The 24,135-nt window shown below is 39.8% G+C and overlaps 1 long non-coding RNA gene across 1 annotated transcript; it reads right to left on the bottom strand.

Annotated features, from left to right (window-relative positions):
* Nucleotides 1–16,374: 16,374 nt before the first annotated feature.
* LOC118352933 (uncharacterized) lies at nt 16,375–21,243 on the bottom strand. Its single transcript, XR_004810898.2, has 3 exons — nt 18,731–21,243; nt 17,666–17,882; nt 16,375–16,650 (listed from the first exon to the last, which is right to left on the bottom strand). It is a non-coding gene; the product is annotated as an uncharacterized LOC118352933 (long non-coding RNA).
* Nucleotides 21,244–24,135: the final 2,892 nt, after the last annotated feature.

The raw sequence follows: 24,135 nt of genomic DNA, 5'->3' as shown, positions 1-24,135 counted from the left end.
ACTCTTTTTAGGTAATCCTAATTTTTTATTTTAACATTTTCTTTTGAAATAATTATGGATTCATATACTGCTTGAAAAACACTACAAAGTTCTCATCTGTGTATCCACCCAGTTGCCCCCAATGGTAACATCTTATATCACTATTTCTTAATTCTTTGTTTTAGTCATCTTTAAAAAGAGCAGTGCTGCACAGAAAGTTACAAAGACAGTACAGAGAAGCCCCATGTATCCTTGACCCACTTTGCCCTAGTAGTTACATTTCACAGAATTAAATGATTCTAATTTGTAGCAGGTTGAGAGCTATCAAGCTACTCCATAGAGAAGTATTTATTCAAAGGATCCTATCGGAAAGTATGAATGTCAAATCTATGATGAAGCAAATATATATATATGACTTCCATTATAAGTCAAAGGTGATTTAATATAGGCATTAATTTATATCTATTCTTACTGATTCAGAAAATACTCATACTAGTAAAATATGCATGTGGATTAAAAACTGTATTGTAAAAGTAGTGTTTCTCGTTCTACCCTAAGCAAAGTATATACAACTCCAGTGGAGTCCAAAAGACTCCAGCATGTTTGGGTAAAATTGATCACTTGGAAATTCTGGGCATGGCCACCTGAGCCAATGAATGTCATAGATTTTGGTCTGGCCAATTCTGTCTTCAAGAACACAGACCACATTAGGTAAGAGAAGGTAATATTTTTTTAAAAAATCTATTTTGGCTTATCTATCCTGTTTTTGAGTGTATCACTTTCTATAGATCTTTTAGTTGTTATTTTGGGTATTAAATTTTACATAAATAACTTATAGATCCCTGGTGTCCAGATTTTGCCATGTGAAGTGAAGGAAAATTATTCTTTCCACTTTATAATTTGTCTTAAATATTTTATCTACACACACAGAAAACCACATTAAACAAAGCAGTGATTTTAGGCTTCAGTTGTAAATAGAACTTAGAATCTAACTCAAGACAAAAAGGATATTTATATTGTACTAAGTTGCATTTTTATTCTTTGGTTTTTCTTTCTTCATTCCTGATTCCACAGCTTTAATTCCATTGTCAGCTCATTTCTGATTTAAGAACTTCTTTTAGTTGCTCTTAACTAGGTTTCTGTGTCATTTTTGAGCCTCAGGCCCCCAGACAATCCCAGCATGGCTCTTGGCTGACCATGTGAGGTCCTGGAACTCAAGCAGAGGGGTCTGTACTTGACTCAAGAGACACTCCAAGGCAATAGAGCTTCTAAAACAGGACAGGGTTTCAAGTAAGCAGTTTCATAGTGATTACTTTCATCTATGAAGATTGACATCTTGGATGATTATTAAATCTGTGAGACCAACTGAAAGATTTCATAGTTATTTCAATAAATATTTAAGGTCTAAGCCAAAGTGGAGCTAAGTGGCATTGGGGAATAAACAACATATAGAGATCTAGAGAACCAAAATGTCTATTTTGTTGATTTTGAAAAGAGTAAGGAGGCATTCCTGGCTCCCACTCTCATCCCCAGAAAGAATTTTGTTAGAGTCAACCCACACTGATTATCTGCTCTCTCCTGATTGTAATACATGAAAAGAATCACATACAGGGCCATTTTCAGAAAATAAAAGAATAATGTTATTAGCAAAATCTCCTTTGATTAAAAAAAGTACACGTCACTTGTCTGCAATGTGGGATGAACATTGAGCATTTATGAACTATCAGGAAAGATGCCTTTATTACTCTGCTCTCCAATCAAGGCTGGGAAGAGACAGAGAGAATGGTCAGGGATTTGAACTAAACTTTTTGTAAATGACCTTGGCCTTTTCTTCCTGCAAATACATCTCTTGATCTTGAGTAGAAGGTTGCTGACAGAAAGAATTGCAGGAGCTGTGAGCAGAGAGGCCTATGACCCTTACCTCACATGTCCCAAAGCTGGGCCCTCTAGCAGTATAGAGCCAGCTACTGCTCAAAGCTCTGAGAGATCCATGCAAACTGTCCAGGCCAGCCACATTAACAAAGGATGCTGAGTGTGGCTGCCCCCAGGAAGAGACACTGTCACCACATGATGTGTTCCATGCCATACCATGGTCCACACAGCATCTTGTGAACAGAAATGCAGAAAAAGGAGAGATACCAACAGACCTGCACAGGTCAGGACAAACGTACAAAGCAGAAACATCTTTTATTTTTTTCTGTTCGTCTAATCTCTCTGAGGTGTGAAATCAACATTCAATTCTTAAAATATTTTGGTCATAATAAACAGTGATTTCTTTCCAATTGAGATTTGCATTACCATGTATTTGCAGTAATGTTTTGTTTTAAAGTTGTGCTGCAATGTATTCAGATAGAACACAGTCTATGAGAAAATATACTGGGAGAACTTCCTATGAATTACTTTGAAATGAAATGAAGTTTAGTTCAGCGGGTACCAATTCTCACCCCTCCACATCATGGCAAACAGCTGTGTACATGTTCTTAGGGCAGTTTTCACACAGCTCACAGGAGCCTGGGTAGGCAAAAAGGACCTTGTCCTCCAAATACTGAAGATCTGTGTTCTCTTCACTGATTGTTGCTTCTGATCACAAGGGTCAAACAAATAGGCAGATGGCCACTGTTGTTGCACCCCCCTGCATTGCTGCAAGCTCTTCCCCCTCTGACTGAAGTGACTTCCAGGGATTTAAATGGATGGTGTCTTCCCACCCCTTCTTTGTTCTCCTCTTTTTCCCCCTTTGAGAGACAGATATTGAAGATTAGGACATTCAGAAACAATTGCATATACAGGGAAAATTAGAAAGCCATTACACATGCCCAAGGGAAGGTATAGGCTCAGAGAAGACTTGAGGAGATCTTAAGTTTATACCTCAGGCTAATTCTCAGTACAGAGAACATACTACAGTGTTCTAAAAAGGACACTCCCCTGCATAAAACAAAGCCAGCAAACCATGAGGAAGGTGGAGAATCTGGTTTCTAAACTTATCACATTATTTTATTCAAATGTTCAGTTTTTGACAACAACAAAAATAAGCACAAGGCATGCAAATAAACTGGAAAAGTATAACCCATTCAAAGGAAAAAGATAAAGCAACAGAAACTGTCCCTGAAAAAGACTGATGGTCTTTTTTGACTGATACTAGACAAAGACTTAAAATAATAGTCTTAAAGATGCTTAAAGAACCAAAAGAAGATATAGAGAAAGTCAGAAAAATGATGGATGAATGAAACAGCAATATAAATAAAAAGATAGAAACCCTAACAAGGAGCTAAAAAGAAATTCTGGACCTGAAAAATACAATGACTGAAATGAAAAATTCACTGGAAGGATTCAACAGTAAATTTGAGCAGAAAGATGAAAGAATTGATGAACTCAAAGATAGGACCATGGAAGTTATCTATTCTGAGGAAGAGAAAGGAACAAAGATTAAAGAAAAGTAAACAAAGCCTACAAGATGTGTAAGAGGACCAACATAACTCCTGGTGGGAATCCCAGAAGGAGAAGGAAAAGGAAAAAGAGATGAAGGAGGCAGGCAGGCAAGAAAAAAAGAAAGAAAGAAAGAAAGAAAGAAAGAAAGAAAGAAAGAAAGAAAGAAAGAGAGAAAGGAAAGAAAGAAAGAAAGAAAGAAAGAAAGAAAGAAGAAAGAAGAAAGAAAGAAGAAAGAAAGAAAGAAAGAAAGAAAGAAAGAAAGAGAAAGAAAGAAAGAAAGAAGAAAGAAAGAAGGAAAGAAAGAAAGAAAGAAGAAAAAAGAAGGAAAGAAAGAAAGAAAGAAAGAAAGAAAGAAAGAAAGAAAGAAAGAAAGAAAGAAGAAGAAGAAAAAGAAAGAAGAAAGAAAGAAAGAAAGAAAGAAAGAAAGAAAGAAAGAAAGAAAGAAAGAAGAAAGAAAAGAAGGAAGGAAAGAGGCAGCCAAAGTCACAGAGATAGAAAGTACAGTGGTGGTTACCAGGGGTTGGGTGGAGGGAAGAACAGGGAATTATTGTCTAATGAACATAAATTTTCAGTTTTGCAAGATGAAAAGAGCTCTAAAGATGGATGGTGGGGAATAGGAATGAATTATTTAATTAAAATTATCGAATGCTGTGTCAGCTTCTAAACTAATGGCCAAGCCTTGAAGAACCCAGTGGATCCACATGGCTTGATTATCAGTGGAGCCATTATAGGTGGGACCGCTGCAGACATCAGAATGTCTGCTAACAGAATTTCTGATGCATTTTTGTCGCAGCAGTTACCTGCATTTGTTTGGGTAAAGTACAAAAATTGGCAATCTCATAACAGAAAAAAGGTGTCTTGGCTTTTTCAGTGTTCTCCTTAGTGAACCCAACACCTCGGGGATAGGGGAATGGGTGTAAAACATGACTCAGGAGTACAGAAAGACCCAAGAATCAAAGGATAGGAAGTGGACTGGAAGTTGTTCAGATTCTATATATGTAGTGTCAGGTCAGCAAAACTCTAAAACAATACGTTTAGTAAATGTGCAATTTATATAGGAATTTCCCAAATTGGATATTACTGCTAGGGAGATTTTACAGCTAATACACTGAACATTAGAAAGCAAACCAAAATATACAAATCCCTTCTCAGTCCTTCACATCCTGGGGATTTTTAATGGCTTAGCTGCTAAATGTTCATAAGACAAATTCGACAGCTTTATTGACTTTCACAGATTCCTTAACTTAACAAAACAAAACAAACATAAACAAATAACAAAAGCAGAGACCAGGCAAGGGTGAAGGGAAGCTAAGAATACTGTTACTGACAGAAATACTGTTGAAGCTTTGAAAGAATTCTGACTCACACCATCTGTGAATATTATAATATAAAAACATCAAAGTAATTAATGCAATTTAAAATTCAGGAAGAACAAAATTGTCTTGTTAGGGCAGCTAGCTTATGGTACTCACAAAAAGAGTCCGTGAGTTTTTCTTGAGTACTTTGAATTCCCATTGATATTCCTTCCCCATTCAGGCATTTTCTACTTTAAAAATTTCATGGGAAATTTCTAACAATGGACCTGTCATTTTTTGCACATTACTCTACATTGTCACTAAGGGTCTCACCTACCCTATGAATCAAGTATAAAGAGGCTTTCTAGGATACTAAATTAGACCTTGAAGTTCATCAATCAGGTGCCATTTTGGTCATTCTATCCATGGGTTGCAGCACAATGACAGGAAACTGGCACAGCCATACATCTCCAATCGTCAGGGGGTCAGTCACTGCACTAGATTTAATGTCACCCACAGTTAAAAAGCAATCCCGGAAACTTCCCCGAAGTAAAGAGAAGGGAAGCACTGAGCGACATCCTATCTATAAAACTGCTTTCCTGAAAGGTAGACTAGAAACTAGAATATGAGATATTTTTCTTTCTTTTGAGATCACTACCTTTTATCAGGCTATTTGAAAGAATCAAGCAAGGACAGAACCATGTTACATTTCCCGAAGTGCACAACAGGTGAGTTTCAGTTCATGAGAATATTGACAAGCTGGATTGCACATTAATATGACTCTCATACACTTTATTGTTTTATTGGTGAAAAGATAGCTCCTAAAGAACTTTAAGTGACCTGCACAATGAAAAAGATTATATCTGATCTTCACTGTAGTTTAAATCATGGATGTGTGGGGAGATTAATTCTAACAATGGCTAAGCGTGGGAAAGTTTTCTGTGGAGCAGTTGAGTTAGACTACCTCAGAGCTGGTTTATTCTGATTCACTGGAGCCTGTTTTATTAGCCCATAAGGTGGCTAATTATTAGCTGATCCTTGTTTGCCCTTGAAGACTCAGTCCAAAAAATGTGCAGTTTAGTAAGTTAATTGAAGTTTATGATTTGATTGGGATGCAAATAATAAAATTTACTCATAATATTCTGAAAATTTCTCTAGTTTTTTTTTTTTGTGAAATTACACCCATTTTTCAATTTTGCAACATTTCATAATACTTTAAAAAGGTATTTCTTGAGTCCACAGTGAGTCTTTCACAACCCATCCCTAATACGAGAAAGAAAAAAAAAAAAAAGATGTTTTAATGGAAAAGAAAACAGACCTTGATTTTTCACATAAGGTAAAAAAAAAAAAATATATATATATATATATCAGAAGCACATCTGCTGTGCTGGTTTTCATGTGCCCAAGAGGAAAAACAAAAATAAAGACCATGTCAAGAAAACTGTTGCCACTATAGGGTCTGTCATTCATGATTTGTAAATGTATCTCCGGCAAAGTGAGGGCAAAATCCCCTTTCTCTCAGCTGCCTATAAATAATTCACATTTTTGTCAAAAGACTCTCCTTTAAGAAATGTAGAAAATTGATTCTGATGGGAAAAGGAAATATAACTCATGAGGGAATGGAGAAGAAAATACACAGGGATGATTTATCCTGTCACATTTTATGTCTCGATATCTAGTGCATCGAGGAGATGCATGCCTGATGATGAATAAAGGCAGGCCGGCAAAAGCATGGACATCTATTCTTGGATGCATGAAGCTGTGACTCTGAGAACCTAACCCCATATCAGAGTGTCTTCCACTATTTACTCCTCTGAAAGAGACATGCACATTGATTAGAGCCTATGTTCCACCTAGACTAACCCTCTTGCATACAGACGAGTAAACTGAATCCTAGAAAAAAATGAATTCACCTGAATTTACAAAACTAGCAAACTTTGTCACATGGATGGTTGAAGACTCCCAAAAATTATTGTACGATTGCTTGAGTCTGATCAACTAAGTTCTGCAAGGAGTCCAATTCGTCTCCCATATTTCAAATGAAAAATATCAGTGGAAAATATCAGAATGGAGCTAGAATACACACACAAGAGCTGTTGTAAATGCCACCTGAGTATTTCTCTGGGCCTTTTTTTTTTTTTTTTTTTTAATGATAATATTCTCAGTATCTTACCAAAGCCTTCCCAGTCTCTGACCGAGGTCTCTGAGGCCACTGGGTGTTGCATGTGTTTCTCCACTGGGCAAATTATCCTCATGGTGTCACACCTCCTCCGTGTCTGATGAGATACATCATCATCAGTACATGACTCCCCACTCACCTCCCTGGTTAGGATGGTACCCTGTTCCCTCCACATTCTCTATCCTCTTTCCTTGATTTTGCTCCATAACCTCTGGCTTCCAACATTCTACAGTTTTACTAATTTGTGGCCTATGCGGTATTCCACACAAAACTGCAAGTTTCATGAGGACAAGATTTTTTTTTCCTATACCTTTGTTGATAGCGCAGAGCCTAGAAAGTGCCTGCTGCACCATAAGCCTTGTATAAATTTTTGTTGAATAATGTTGAGTGCTGTAGGAATTCTGCTGTGGTTCATACCTGGAAGTTTCTTGTCTGGGGAAGGTACCTGCAACACCCTTGGCCACTCCCATGTGAGGTCAAGGTCTGCATGTATAAAAAAGCATCATGTCAACAATACCATGCCTTCCCCTTCTCTCCTTCCAAAACTCCTCATGTGCTCCTGGATAAGAAAGACTCATTCTTATGTCATCAAGCATCTTCCCAACTTTATTAAAGCTCAAAACATGAGCATCTACTCTTCTTTCTCTTTGCATTTCTGCTAAAAAAAAAAAAAAAAACCTCCCATTTTGAAGGAGTAGATGCCAAGGTGTAGCCTGAATGGGAGAGAATTTAGAACGCAACCAGAGAACAGGGAATGAGGAATACATTGGTTAATCTATTAAAGTATTATATTTCTGCATGAGGAGTGCAAAACGAAGTGTTTTTTAAGCAGCTGTACATTTCAAGGGTTCTCTATTGAATAAGCAGGACCTGAAGGCCATAGTAAAGCCTAGACCTCATGTTCACCTACCATGCTTAACTTTATACTTAAAATTAGGGCCATTCTTGCAGATAATCAGCTTTCAACAATTCTTTTTTTTGGAGGAAATGTCTTTGTAAACTTGACCTTGGTATTATCAAATAGAAAACAAATCAGAACTTAATACAGAGAATTTTTATTCAAAAGGATATTGCATGAAGAGGAAAGAAGCTGTTGCAATGATGAGAGGGGTCTATCCAAACAGCCAGAATCTCTGGCCAGAAAATCTGGAAACATCTCCAGGGGGTAGGACAAAAAAAAAAAAAAAAGGCTTTTCTTATATGGGGAGGAAAGAACAGGCCAGAAAGAAACAGGTGTGGAAATGTGAGGTAAAGAGTAGAGTAATTCGATGCTGAGACCAGCATGCACTCTGGAGACCTTGTTCAGAGCCTGGGGGAAGGAGAAGGGTATCAGCAAATTTGATTAGTTAGTGTTTTGTTCTGACTCATCAGCGGGGAAGAGCAGTTCAGTCAATTATTTACAAACCAAAGAATGGGAGCTTAGAGGGTCTGTGTCTGGCCCTGTCACAGGTACTAGACAAGGGGGCCTCTGCAAGTGAGTCCTAGCTAAGCCATCAGTGGAAGGAGGGGGTCTCTGCAGTGAGCCCATCCCGGAGCACAAACGGCAAGGGTTTCTAATTCCTGCGGTCTTCCTAGATCTCAGGACTCTGTGAAGTTCTATGTTGTCAGTATCAATACCTGAGCAGAAATCACACGTGAAAGAGCTGAAGACCCTTACTCAGTGAAGAGTCTGTATTAGTTTCCAATCTTCTGAGGACTATGACTATGGATTTCTCTAATGACATGATATCCTGTATTGTATAGTGTGGTCCATGAGGTGCCAGACTCAAGTGGAACCCTCGAACATAAGATTAACCCAAGTTGAAAACTCTGAAAAACTGCAGAATGCCCTAAATAGAGGGATAATTAGGAACCGAAGAAGAAAATCCTGTCATTGAGATGCCTGGGGCAGTTTCCTAAGTCATTGTTCAGGCCACTGTCTTCCGCAGCCATGGGTGCAAAACAGCAGACCCTCGAGGAAGCTTTGTGATTAGCATCAGAATCATGCAGACCTATAAATAGCCATTTCTTTAAACAGATTTCTAATCTTCAGCTTTCAATAGAAGATTGAAGATTTTCTGTAGAACACCTATGATTTTCTCAGTCTTCTAATCTTGAACCTGAAAGGAAGTCCATGTCCTCACACTGTAAAGTTTTTCTTGATGTTAGTGACAAAATGCTTCCCTAGATCCCAGCCATGAATACCCATGGACAGTGGTGATCCTTTGAGATCTTGGCTGTTGCCTGTCACTTCCACTGGATCACCCCTGATAGACTCTCAGGAGTCCTTCAGATGTAGATTGCAGAAGGAGGAGATTGTAAGTAAATAATCTTCCTGATGATTTCTAGGTTATTCATCCACTTCGATCCTAAATCTCACCACGGAAGTTTCTTTTGGGGGGAAACCATATTCCTCGTTGGGCCCCCAAGGGTGAGCTGACAGGATGCCTATAATAGCCAAAATCTGCTGCAAAGGATTTTGTCTCAACTAGTCCTCAGAAGTTAGCAAAGTAAAATTTAGAAAAAATTAATATGCTATCTGGCCGCTACCACTGCTGAAGAAAACTGCTGGGCATTTGAAACCATCTATAAAACATAGAAACAGGTCCACTAAAGGAGCATTGTTTCTTGTTTTAGGTGATAAAAAAATCATTATTCTAGGACTTGCATAGTAATGGAGCTGATCTGATCAAGAAAATTCAGTGAAACTTTTTGTTTCAGATTACCAAGGAGAGGTTTGTATTACATGCTTCACAAAGCTAACATATGCTTAGTATAATGGCTTAATTTTGGATAATTACCCTTGGACTATGTTTTGGAGATAACGTGTAACACTTCTACTTAAGAGTTTTATAACTATTTCAATGCAAATCTAACAAAGATGCCAATAGGTAGCTCTTTTGCCTGGTTTATTACCATGTTGTGCATAAAAAGGAGATATATAAATATGAATGCTTGTTATAGTCCTGATAATGTTGCAATACCCAGGAAATGACCCTGGGGAGGCACTTCCATCTGCTTGGCTGAGGGAAGTCCAAGAGGTTTCCTCTGTGCCTTGAGCTCCTCAGATGTTCCCAGAGACCTTCAAAAAAAACTCAGCTCACCATGAATGGGATCAAATAGAATGAATGCTTTCATATTTTCATTAATAAGGACGTCAAAAGATTCTCAGTTGAATTACGACTCTGATACATCAAACATATTCTTTCATTAATAGGTATGAAATTAGATTTGATCTGAATGAAAGGAGGGAAAAGGAGGATTTTGTTTTGTTTTGTTTTGTTATTAAGGAAAATTTATTTTATTACGAGAGCAGTGTGACATTGCCCATTCAGAATGAAAATTTGGTATATGTTCACATTATGAGGAAGAAGGAAACAATGTTCAGTGTTTAAACATGAATGAAAGCATGTGACAAGCATACTGTAAGCACTTTCATTACTGACTGTCATTTGCAAAGTCTTTATATTTTCTCCAGGTAGCTATTCACTCTTTCTTCCAAATGAGAGCATGAGGATTCTAAAAGGTAGAGTAAATCTCAAGAGCTATCACTGAAACACCTGTAGATTTGAATCTTACCTGCAATAGAATTGTAAGATGCTTTTCAAAGTCATGGTGTCTGGAATTCACAACTAAACCCTGTCACTAAATGAGAAATTCTGATTCTAGCATCGCATCATGGTAACAGAATATCTGAAGTCCATTAGTTCAATATCCCTAAATGAACTGTTACTATCTAAATATTTGTGCTATAATTGACTTTTAAATTATGCGATAATTATACTCTTAGCTTGCTTAAAACCATGTTACAATTTTTTTAAACCAATGAACATTATTTTGCACACCAGCGGCTCTTCCTCATTACAAAATGTAAAGTTGGTTTAAAAGTTGCTTTCCATAAATGTTCTACAAATGAGAATTCAATTCAATGTCATTGCAATTCAAAAAAAAAAGGAGAACACATATTTATAGATAAGAGCCCAAATGACCAGATGTACCGGGCCCACTCTCATCGAGAGTCCACACCAACAGGGCTGAAGTAGAGCAGCTGAAGGACCAGCCAAGTGGAGGAAGGAGCTTATTCAGGATCAAAGGCCATGTTTTGGGAGGGAGGATCGAGAAATGTATATATAATATTGTCTAAAGTTGATTGTTACCCTGACTTAATTATATTATTTTGCTTTGTGAAACATTCATTAATTTTCTTCCAATATGTAAAACAAACCCAGGGGTGAGTACAGAAATAGTGGGGTTTTTTTCCTCCTTTCACAGAATGAATCATTTAAAGGAAATGTTTCTTCACACCAGGAAATTGCAAAAGGGAACAGTTACATGGTAATATGGCCAAATGTGAAAGAGTTGTTTCACTGTAAATTGCCCATGTCAAGCATGTTGCTTTTATACATCATGTAGGAGGACATGTGCAGTGTGGATTGGTTCTTTACAGATATTTAATGGAATTCATGTATATATTTGTATGCATACATATGATGCTCATAAAAATCATTGAAAGTGTCTGGATATTGATCACAGGGGATGGGGCCTGGGATTGGATGAGAACAAGTCTGAGGAAGGGACTTTGCTTTCACTTATTGTTTGCATGACAACAGACAAACATAGCACTTGCATAAATGTCTAAAACTGGAGCCTACTGTCTCTACATCTGCCAGCCTCACCGCCTCCCTATCAGTTACTGCTATTTGACAACATTTCTTATCTATTTACTTTACCTCTTTTGGGTCAGGTTGTGAGTCATAGTTTAAATAGTCTTTTCAATCTTCTAAATTTTTTTCAGAGTTGTCATCTTATTTTTTTTTTTTAAGATTTTATTTATTTCTTAGAGAGAGAGAGAGAGTGAGTATGAGCAGTGGGGGAGAGAGGCAAAGGGAGAGGGAGAAGCAGACTCCTTGCTGAGTAGGGAGCCAGACGTGGGGTTCAATCCCAGGATCCTGGGATCACGACCTGAGCCAAAGGCAGACACTTAACCGACTGAGCCACCCAGGCACCCCTAATAGCAGCTCATGATCAGGCTTCAGTGAGAATAATTCACCAATGAGGATTTCTGACACTAAGGTGCGGTGGTGTAAGAACAGGAGGAAGAGCTGCTGGCCCTGCACCTGCTCTGTGAGCTGGACTGGTCTTCTGCCTCTGGCTTCTGAGGCTACCAGGCTCCCCGGAAAAGTTTTAGCAAAGGCACCCTTTCTTGCGCACAAGCACAGATAGCAGAGACACAGGTTGTGCCTCCTCTCCGGTGGATTGGATGGGATCCCCTGACTCTCTCCCTCTGGGGTCACTGGGCTTCACTGCCAACATGGCCACAGGCCCCTAGACCCAGCCAGCATGAGCGTAAAGTGGAGGTGCTGCGATCTGCACCCTGCCTTCTCCCCATCGCTTCTCTGAAACTCCATTAAGTAATTCATTGGGGGCAGTGTTCTGAAAAGTACTAACTGTGGTCTCACTGAGGTGAGGCCATGGGCCTGAAGGCTTTGGGAGAACTCCCTTTCCATAAAGACTGGGAGTCCTGGAAGAGATGTGGTGGTGCGGGGAGGGGGGGCAGGGTGTAGGGGTGCACTCTGAAGTGTTTATGCAACATGAAACAAGAAAACAAAAACATAAAGAAAAAACAAATAGGAAACCATGGGGATTCCAGGGCTTCTGCTATGTGGTTGTGGTTGTCTTTTTTTTTTTTTTTTTTAAATAATCTCTACACTCAAGGTGGGGCCCAAGTTACAGCCCTGAGATGAAGAGTCTCATGCTCTATCCACTGAGCCAGCCAGGCACTCCTCCCATGTGCTTCTAAGAGCAGATTAAAGGTCAGTAAAGCATTAAGGGCTTTAAGAGACAAGAGCTCTGCCTCAGCCCAGCTATGTGATGCTGGAGGGGCAGACCTGGGCCGTGCTTATGGCTGCATTGGCATCTCTCGGGCAGGCTCTGCCTTCTGTCTGGTTGAATTCAATTGTGCACTATGTATTCAACACTAGAAGCTGCTTCAACGGTCTTAAGAAATAAGGTGATGGAAAATACACTAAAAACCACTTGGTTGCTAAAATACAGCAGATCCTCATTATTTATGGATTTCATCTTTGTAAATCCTCCTACTCACTCACATTTATTTGTAACCTGAAAATCAACGCTCTCATCATTTCTGTGGTCACTTGCGGATGTGCACAGGGCAGCAAAAAATTCATTGCACATGTTCCCAGCAGAAACTGAACAACAACTCTATCTCGTTGCATGCAGAAGTGATAGGATGCGGGGTGGAAGAAGATATGACAGAACGAGAAGCTTTGGCTCTGGGGCCAGGTGGTGGGAGTTTGAGTCCCACTCTGGCACCTGTTTAGTGGAGGGGCCTCAGATGAGTCACTTAAGATTCCTGGACACAAATTTCTGAGTTGTAAAATAAAATAAAAAAAAAATCTACCAAGATGAACTACTTTTTTAAAAAGTTTGGATGATAATCTGTGTGACATATGTATACATATATTCCTAAGGCGCAATGGCTCAGGATTCACTAATTGGCTATTTGAAGCTATTTTATGGAACATACTTTGGGTAACAAGAATACGTATTTGTAACTATGTGGGAAAGCATCTATATATTTATGCTTTCCCACGTAGTTGTAAATACAGAGATATATATATATATATATGACCAGAACAAGGAGGCAGTCAGAGTAGAAAGAACTGGCAATGTGTTATACTAATAGGAACAGCAGGACCCTCCCTGTAACCAAGGTCTTTACAGATATACACCTTACAAAGGTATATATATCTTCACAAGAGAAGAGTTTATATATATTTATATATGATATATGTAATATTCCATTATTCAAATAATAAACAACTTATATTCCATCATATGAATAATAGAATATTATCCAGCTTTAATAAGAAACTTACGCCATTTGTGACAACATGGATGATTGTTGAGGACATTGTTCTAAGTGAAAGAAGCCAAGCACAGAAGAATACATACCACATGTTACCACTTACATGAGGAATCTGAAATAGCCAAACTCATAGACACAAAGAATAAAATGATGGTTGTCAGGGCCTGGGCAGAGGTGGGTAGTGGGGACATGTTAGTCAAAGGGTACAAAGTTTCCATTACACACAGTACCTGTAGTTAATGACACTCTATTGAATATTTAAAATTTTGCCAAGTGGGTAGATCTTATGCTAAGACTTCCTGGGACAAATAACAATAATAAAAAGGGTGGGAAAAAATTTTCGTGGGGGTGGATATACTTGTGGCAAAGATTTTGGTGATGGTTTATACTTATCTTCAAACTCTCAAAGTGTGTACATTAAATATGTACAGGCTTTTGAACAATATGACACAGAAATAAAGTGTATGCCTTGACAAAGTGAGAGAGAACATACAGCAGGAAGAAAGGGCTTTATCTTTAGCTTCTTACTTTTTCCTGCTTTTGACACATGGGGTCATGCTGCCATTTTGTGTTGGGCCCTGTGCATTGTAGACGAGTCCCTGTAGGAGAGCTGTCTACACTCTGCACAGTCTCACATGTTTACAATGGCTGAACACACTCTGAGTGAGCAAAATCAGACGAATGTGAAATGGATGTGGACAACAGCAACATGAACAGGCACATTCAAAATTCTCTAATGCTGGTACTAAAGTATAGATGAATAAACCTATTATGATACAACCATTTAACACGTTAACCATGGACACAGATGGTCTTGTGGGCCATGGGTCTTATGCTGGGGCCGCCCTGCTAGACCCTGGAGACACTGTGGGAAATGGCGGGTGTGCCTGAGGCCTCGGAACTGACAGATGTATTTTCATTTGACTTTTAAAAAATTGATGGAAAGAGTTTGTTGGGGAGCTCTGTCTTCAATTCCACAACATTTTGGAGGAGTCTGCCACACTCTCCCTGAAGTGAGCAGGGCCAGTGGCGCATCCGAGGTCTCCATGCCACATGAACCTGTGCACCTGTTGGAAAAGTTCCAACTAGATGGATGCATAAGAAATGAGGGGCCAGGGGTGCCTGGGAGGCTCAGTAGGTTAAACATTGCACTCTTGATCTCATCTCAGCTCTTGATCTCAGGGTTGTGAGTTCAGACCCTGTGTTGGGCTCCACACTGGGCATGGAACCCTACTTAAAATTAAAAAACAAAAAACAAACAAACAAATGGAGGGGCCAGAGGTCACCTTAGGTTTAGCAAAGTTAACGTATCAAAACATAAAATGTGACAGAGATAAATGAAAATTCTGCTTTTACTGTCAAAACTAAGGTCCGTCATGATTTTTAAAAATGATCTGTTTTTCCGCTTCAGCCATCTTGTATAGTCACTTCACATTTGGCATAAAAGCACAAATGCTATCTGCCAATGTCCGATCAAATTTCAGAAAGATAAACACCGGTAAAAATAAAAAAAATATCAGGTAGATACCCAGAGACAGAGGCAGAAGCTATGAGGCCTCTTGACCAATGCAACCCTGCCCCAGGAGTTTTGGGTTCTTAGGGCTCTGTGTGACACTGGGCCAGCCCTTGCTTTCTCCAGGACTCTTTGGTCCCATCTTTATGCCTGCAGCGGCCATGGTGGCCCGCCTGCCCTCCAGGACTATTGGGAGAGCATGGTGGGAGGCATGCCAGGAACACTGACAAGCATGCAGCAACAGGGTGGGTACTGTATCCTGAAATGGTTGTCGAGCATCACCAAGCCTCACAGGAACACCCTCGCACTTACCTCGGCATCACCTACCAAAGGAAGCAGTGAGAGGAGGTGTGAGATGAGACTCCTGAGTGGCAGCAGAGGCCAGGGCCCAGAAGGGGAGCTGGTTGGTAAGATGAAGGCCCCAAGGTCCTAATTCACCCGTCTGGGGCTACTTTGGGGAAGGCAAGGGTCTAAAGCATTCCTTGGCCTGCCCAGACCCCAACACCCTACCATCATCAAGCCCCAAATGAACCAAAGCCAAAAATCTTGGATCTATTACATGAGGGTGATGTGGACTGGTCCATGTTCAGAGAAGCTCAGTGTCCTCCTCATCAAGGGAGTGTGGCCCCCCACACACCTTGCCAGAGACACTTCCACATTTGAGGAAGGCTTTGATTAAAGGTCTTCAGTGAAGGGACAGCATCAGGGACTGTGCCAGTTATTGGAATCAATAAGAAGGGAGATAGCAGGCCCAAGATCCTAACTGTTCAAATACCTGAAGGACCAAGGTGAGGGAAGATGTGTGGGCTGGCTCGCAGATCTATCAGCATGAGCACCAATTGTTCAAACAGGCAAATGGGGCAGGCTGGCCTGCAGGAGGTCCCAGCCCCTTGTCATCTTTTTGATGAAAGCAATTGTTACATAATTAAAATCTTTAAAATCATACTCGATTCCATGCATTTAAAAAATATGGTAAGCCATGCGTACATGATAACAAGGGGAGAGTATATTTTTACCAAAAAATGTTTGGGGAAAGTATTCTTAAGAATTTATGGAGAGTTTATGATCATTTTAACCCAGATATGCTGTCAACTATTTTATTTGAAAAGCCTTACATATAGTACCAGATGTTGAAGAGGACACAGGAGATTAGTGTGGGCACGGGGAGTGAGGGGTGGGCAGGGGGAAGACAGCAGGCAACACTGTTCACACCTGAGCCTTGTGGTGTCTGTGCCTTCCTGTGGGGGTGCACTGCAGAGAGGCCTGAGAGCTCATGTAAATCTTGGTGATCTGAGGTTGAAAACTTTGCATCTGACACACATTGTGCTGTTCCCTTCAGGACGGTGTCCCAGGAGGATGTGGCTGTTTCCTGCTAAAGCATCAGTTGTAGCTACAGAAAGAGGGGGCACACTTTTCAGATGAATTAGTCTGGTTCAGATTTGTGCTTACATTTCCAATTTCAAACATTTTTTTTAAATGGATGTGCATTTTGCAAAATAATGTATAGCATAATTTAAACCATTAAGCTCTTATGTTACATATACATTAATGTCTCCTTTTGGTGTATATCAGCTGATTGATATAGACCAACCACGTTTCATAGCAGCTTTCACTCTTAGCTCATCAAGGGTGACCTCGCTCCTGGGGTTCTAGAAGCAGCACCTAAAGCTGATGCCTCCCTCTGCCCCTCTTGGCACTGAGATCTCAGGCAACTTGCTCAACCTTGCTGTGCTTGTTTCTGCTTTTGGAAGATGTGAAATTCCAAATTCCCTCTTTGGAAGAGGCAACTCGGGGTTTTTGTGAGAATTATTTGAAACAGTAACAACCCCCTCCCCTACTTCCACCCTCCTTTTCTTCCTTCCCAAAGTGATTCCATTTAATGGTGTGTTGGACATGGAAGTAGAAAATATGGCATGAAGGGTAAAGGAAAAAAAAAATCATTCCCTTCAAGATTAAGAAAATAGGGTGTAAGAAGTAATTTTAGGAGGCAAATCAATCCAAGTATAAAAGAACTACTTTTTTCAAGTCTATCTGCCATCCATCCCATAGCTATTTTTCATGAGCTGAAACTTTTGTTCAATAAATAAATAAATGACTTAATACCCAGGTCTATCTGTAAATTGGTAAATATCTCTGAAAATCCATTTTAGGCTTGATACTTAAGTGGCACATATTTTTCATCACTTAAGTGACATTTCTATTTTTTTATGTGTTGACTTTTTTCCTTAACTTTAAGAAGAGCCACATGAACAAGGTAAGCAATAAGATTTCACATGTAAAAAAAAAAAAACTACAGCCTAAGCTATCAACTGAGAGCAAAAGCATGGTGAATAAATCACATTTTGTGAGTGAACTGACAAGAAATAAAGTCCAAATCAAAGTAATGTACAAGCAGATAAAATCACCTTTGGTTGCAGCTGAGCTGACAGCTCTCGAAACTCACGATGATGAGAGTGTACCTCCCCTTAGTCCAAGGACTGCTGAGTGTGGCTGCCCTGCCGTGTGGGCTGGCTTTCCAGCCAGCAGGCTGCCTGCTGCAAGCCTTTCCAACGCCTTCCCCATCTCAAAGGAAGAATGATTTCTAGACTTGGTGTGGGGGTGAGAAGTGAACACAGCAAGGGTCTGTGCCAAAAAGTCAAGATCTGTAGTTAGTCAACAAATTATCACTTTACACATCCCTCATCTTTTCCTCAGTATCTTTTATTTTTTTTTTCCTCAGTATCTTTTAATACAAATCAACAGAATATGCTCATACAAGAAAGTTATTTATGCTAAAGAAATAAATGTTTTCCTTGAAAGAAATCATGTTTTGCAAGTGGACATATGTCTCTGAATGTGCTTTGCAAGCTATAACTAGTTTAGGGGAATGTGATAATTTTTCAATAAATATTAAAAATAACATTACTCAACAGGTAGAAAACCTCAAGGTCTGTGTGGAAAGTAAAACATTTGTTGTATGTGGTGGTTTTAAGTATATTTGACTTCTTGAATGTTGGGTGCCTGGGTGGCTCAGTGGTTGAGCATCTGCCTTCGGCTCAGGGTGTGATCCCTGGGTCTGGGGATTGAGTCCTGGATCAGGCTCCCCGCAGGGAGTCTGCTTCTCCTTCTATGTCTCTTCCTCTCTCTCTCTGTCTCTCATGAATAAATAAATAAATAAAATCTTTAAAAAATAATAAAATAAAATACATTCTTGAATGTCAGTGTACCTCTATCTAAATAAATTGTGCCTTTGTCCCTCAAAGATAGAGGAATGAAATGGAATCAGTTTTGGCAAGGAGGGTTTCACCAACATGGTGTTTAGGACTTACTCCTGAAATGGCCTTGTACTTTTTACTAAAATGATGTTTCCTTTTAAAAAAAAAAAACCAGTGGTATGATCTATTATTCAGTTTATTCAGCTTTGCTTTGAGTGTTTCTAGAGCCAACATGAACATATCACAACAATGAAGGAATAACACAAAGGTCCACACCTGTCTTCTTCTATTGAATCTGGAAATGAGGATTGCAGGGAAAGAAGAGGAAATATCCTCCACATAAATCCACATCTGATGGCAGTCCTCCAGCAGCTGCCATGTGACTTCACAACACAGGTACAGGTTCCATTCTTTTGTTTGCTTTTTATTAGTGCATAATTATGACTTAGTTTTTTGAAGATTCAATCTGCTTCCTTTATAAAAATGGCATGTATTACATTGTTCTTTTGTTTCCGAATGGAAAAGAAAAAAAGAAGAAGGAAAAAAGTATTGGCCAGTGTCTCACTAGTTAGAAAAAAATCTGTTGCTATGTAAAAATGTTCAAACAAACACTAAGTGAGTGCACTGGCATGCTTGGGGAGAAAACTTAAATAGCACTAAGTATCCTTAAAAAGTGGAAGCTGTCATTTTCCCCAATCCCTTATTTTATTGTTTTTAAATGTTTAATGTGATTATCTTTTTCTTCTGCCTTTGCTGAGTTCATCTCAACACTTTTGTCTCTGCCAGTAATTTTTCCCCACTGTGTCTGTGTGTTCATTCTTTATCATAATTTATTAGTTCTGTGGTGGTTTTTAGCTGTTTAGTCTTAACTGAAAAATCTGCAACTGTCTCTCTTCATCTCATTGGTTTTACCAACACACCTTTATTCCTGTTAGTCATTAAATCTATATTTTCTCTCAATTTACGATGGCCTAAAACATTTGCAAGGAATGCTCTTCTTCTCCAGTTGCATTTTCTTCCAGAATGTTCTCATCATGGCCACCTACCCCTTCTCCCCACAGTGTGTTTGCATTAAGGCTGTGTTTTTCCATACCTTGCTCTCACTGTCACTCCAGAAGTTCTCTCAGGACCCCCCAGGTCAGGGAGTCAACTTCACCTGGGGTCCTAGGTGCCTAGGTGCCTTTTCCAAGGACTCTGGTTATGCTGAGACCTTTTCTTACACCTTGTCTTCTTATATTTGGCTGGACCGTTCCTGTTGGCTAGAGAAACGTGGGAGTTGTCTGCATCTTATTTCCTTTTTTAAATTTCAGTGCAGTTGGCCAAAATATCCTAATTCAGTGGCCTTTCTCTGTCACTGGTTACTCCACGAAGTGCTTCTGTTCTATAGGAAACATATAAATGTCTTCCCTGGGAGGCTTCAGCCTTTCTCCTTTTACCTGTCCCCATTTTGGTGGGTAACAGTGAGATTTTCTAGATCGGTGTTTCCACTGGCACCAGTCTTCTCCAGAATTTGGGTGGACAGAGCTTAGTGGGTGCAAGGCCCCCAGCTCAGCCATATGGGGAGTACATGCCTCATGCTCTACACAGATACTCAGCCTCAGGTGTGTGTGTAGGGAGGTCATCTTAGCTGGATACCTTCTCTTCTCCCCCTGCTGGGCTGACTTGGCTCTGAGCAGAGCCAGCGTGGCCATCTTCCCCACCTCTATCTGACCAAGAGTGTGGAAGAACAGGAGATCGAGGTGCCGAAGGGTGCACAGGGGACTCCAGGAAACCAGGAGGCGGGCAACATGTCCAGGGCAGGATGCAGACAGGTGGCAGAGCAGCAGACAGTCAGGCTGACAGCTGCGGTGTGCACTTCCACTTGTCCATTCCACTAGCTATTGGGGGGCAGCCTTGGCTGAGTCCCTGTTCAGTCCCCATCCCTGTATGTGTGGGCAAGAATGCTATGGCCTGTCCTTCAGAGGGTTCATGAGAATTGCATGTGATAAACAGGCACCCCCTGGCGGGACCTGGTGGGCAAGCCTTTTAGTGATGCCTGTTGCTCCCTTTCATTCTTTACCCACGTCTTCTTCTCATCAGGCTTGATGCATTCACTTCCAGAAAGCAACACTGGAACCTGCATTGTAAGTATGTTCTCACCCCTCATTAGTAGAGACCTTTTCCCCTAATATTTCATGTAAAGCAGTGGGATCAAAGCTGACGGTGACTCTGAAGCACATCCTAGAGCGAGGCCGCAGCGGGCTACCAAACCCCCACTGCTTGTGTGTATTCCCTGGAGCAGGACTCCTTTCATCTGATCACAGAGAGCTGAGACGAATCCTCACGCCACAGCTATCTTTCTGCCACTCAATTCTGTAACCTTTAAAAAATCCATTGTGTTGAATCATTTGCCCAAAATATAAGCTGTTAGTTCATGGTCTAAAGCTTTGCTTTTACTGGTCTTACCCTGAAACCCATCCCCAGCCCTGGCACTTGTAAAGATAAATGATCTCATTCGGGTCTGTCTTCAGGGAGAGAATTATAACACCCTGTGATAGGGGTTGATGCACAAGAAGTATTACTGTTTAAAAATAAAGGGTTTGGCAGTAGGATATAAGTACTAAACAATATAAAGTATCATTGTGAATGACTTCTATAAGTGAAAACACAAGCTTTTGTCTAGGAAAGAATGCTCTGGTCTACATCTGGATGAGTTCCACAAAGAGCTAAATCTTCTGCAATTATTTATTTGGAAGTGATGTGTTCACAATTATTAATTATCAACACAAGACCCCAAAAAAGGATGCCATAAATAAGTGCATGCCTGCGAAGTGTCAGAAGTGCTATCCAACAGAACTTCCTGTGCTGATTGAGAAGTGCTCTATTCCGATCAATGTCCAACACCGCAACCACCAGACATGAGTGGTTAAGGGGTGCCTGAAAAGTGCCTCATGTAATTGAGCTTTTAATTTCATGGGGATGGTAATGGATGCTTTACTGAGTAAAAAATATTTTGGTTTTTTTCCCTTTCTGTTAAAAAAAAAAAAACAGTTACAAACAACAAAATTTGGAGATAGAGAAGAACCAATTGTCTCATTAAGAAAAAGCTCAGTTGTACTCTTGATTTTCTTTCACAACTGAAGTTTTCCAGTTTGATTTAATGAAGATAAGTTTAAAGGAATGTCTCGTTCATTTAATGAAGATAAGTTTAAAGGAATGTCTCATTCATCTATAATTAAAATACCACTAGGTAATATATATTATAAAATTTGAATTATTTAAGTCCAAAGATAATACTGTTTTCTCACTGACCAGACACCTGCTAAATATCAGAAAGCCAAGAGTATTTCTTTTATTTCGTGTCTCCTCATTTTCACTGCAAGCATAGCTTTTCTGGGGGCTACTTTTGACTTAAATGCATTTTCTTAAATTCAGTAGAACTCTTACAAATTTCTAAATACCAAATTTCTTATTCTTTCCAGAATATTTTACTTACAAGTGATATTATTTTCACCAATACCAGAATCTTCATCAGTCAGAACGTAGTGAGCCTCAGAACTACTGGTCTCCTAAGTTTTGAACCACCATATAGGCTAAAACACTGATTTTTTAAAAAATTAAGTGTACTATGCACATGCATAGGCTGTCAAGATCCGATCTACAGCCTTAGGCTCTTTGATGAATAGAGTATGTTCTGGTTTTCTGAGAAGCATGAGCAGCAAGCAGGTCTTTCGTGAAGATTTACAGGTTCTTGGCAACTCTCCTACGGAGTTCCTCCACCTGCATCCTTGTAACTACCCAGCTCATCAGTCCTCAGGCTTCACCCTCCATCAGTGTGATCCACAAGACACTGCCTGGTCCCACCACTCCCATGACCTTCTCTCTTGGTTGCTTATCTCTGCTTGGGATGACCTTTCTTTTCCTGCCTTAATGACACTGTGCTTGTTTCTGTCTCCTGGCATTTAGATCTACCCTTCATTCTTGCTTATACAGTTCTTCCCAGATGCTCCTTAGCTGGCTCCTTTCACTGTTTGAGTTCATTTCAAGTGGCACCTGCTCTGTGTGGCCACCTTGATCCCCTAGCTAACCTTCTGTCCCCATCCCAATAGTCATCATTCTTCCCCGTTGCTGTGATTGTGCATTCACTGTCTAGTGTGACCGTATGCTGCATTTGTCCTCATGTGTACTGACCATCTCCCCCACCAGGGTCATTTGCATGCTGCCCACTGAATATCAAACCTAACACAACGGCGGCTCTGTGGTGGGCACTCAGGAAATATTTAGTTAAATTAAGATGCATTAAATTGTAACTGATAATTAAGGCTTCTAAAACATAACTGATATTTTCCCATTGATTTCTCAAATATGTTATGCTTATCATTTGAAACAAACCTCGGGCTGGAATTTTGGGTGATGTGTATGTATGGGGTAAGGGGATCATGGCACACAGACCCCCCTTAGAGGAAAAAAGAGGTCATTATCACCTCCAGCCTGCCTACTGTGGACAACCAAATGCCATATCTAAATACTTATGATTTGGGGACTCAAACACTTTTCGGGTTCTTAGAGTTTCCTATTAAAAATGTAGATGCTTTGTCACAGTGATTCTTCTCAAGCACTATGTTCGGCTCCAGAAAGTAGATTATGAAGAAGATGAGACATGATTTCTGTCCTTGGGGAGCCCACGTTTTAGCCTCATTGGCTCCTGATTGAGAACAACATACACAGACTGAGTTTTTAAAAATGCAGGGAGGAGGAAAAAGGAAGAGAGAAATTGCAAAGGACTAATTTTACCCACTTTACTATTTTTGTCTCAAATTGGTCCTATAGAACATAAAATATGTGTAAAGACTGTGCCAAAGTAAATGGCTCATATAGTGAGCATTTCTAAGATAGTGTTATGGCTCACTCTATCAATTTTATTGTATAACTGTCTGCTTCCAGCACATTTCAGAGACAAATCTTGAGCAAGCAGTGTGATCAGAAGGGCATTTTGATCTATAAGATCTTATCATTCTATAGATCTATAAGATCTACAATTACACTCCTGAGGTTTTACCCATTTCACACTGTTCATGTTGAGCCTGTTAGGCGTCAGATTGATTCAAAGGGGTGTATAATCTCTCTTCTCGGTGTTTCTGCATAAGACTATTTTTCTTTAAAATTGTACAGCTGTGTAAGCAGTAACTCTAAATGAAAACACTGAAATAGCTTTCGCTGTTTTTCAACATTAAATACTCCAAGCAGAGCTGAAGTATTGAAAGATAATTCCTCTGTTGTTCCCTTGCCACCTAAAGAGCTTTCGCTCTTGCAAATTTTTAGTTCTGAATTTATCTGCAAAGTCTTAATTATGTTTAAGAACATGTTTCTTATTCACAACCTGAATTGATCTAGAAAGTCCTAGAACTAGGATGACATTTTCAGCTCCATGTTGTACCTCAAAATTCCATAAGAACAGAAATTCCATTTAGACCTTCAACTGCTTGGGTGCAGGGATTGGACACTCATGCAAAGTTTATAGGCCACTAGTGAGAATTCCTGGCTTCTGAATCAGACCCATTCTAGGAGCCCTGGTAGCCAATGAGCTGATCCCCAGAAGTCTTAAAACCCCTGCACAATCATAGACAAAGCCAAAGGAGAAGAGAATTCTCAGATTCTTTTGCCTCCTGGTGCAGTTAACTGCCCAGTGCTTCCTTCCCATG

This window comes from Canis lupus, chromosome 1 (assembly GCF_003254725.2).
Source record: "Canis lupus dingo isolate Sandy chromosome 1, ASM325472v2, whole genome shotgun sequence".
Classification (NCBI taxonomy): domain Eukaryota; kingdom Metazoa; phylum Chordata; class Mammalia; order Carnivora; family Canidae; genus Canis; species Canis lupus.
Note: the sequence above shows the minus strand (reverse complement) of the source record. Positions and strands in the feature narration are given on the sequence as shown.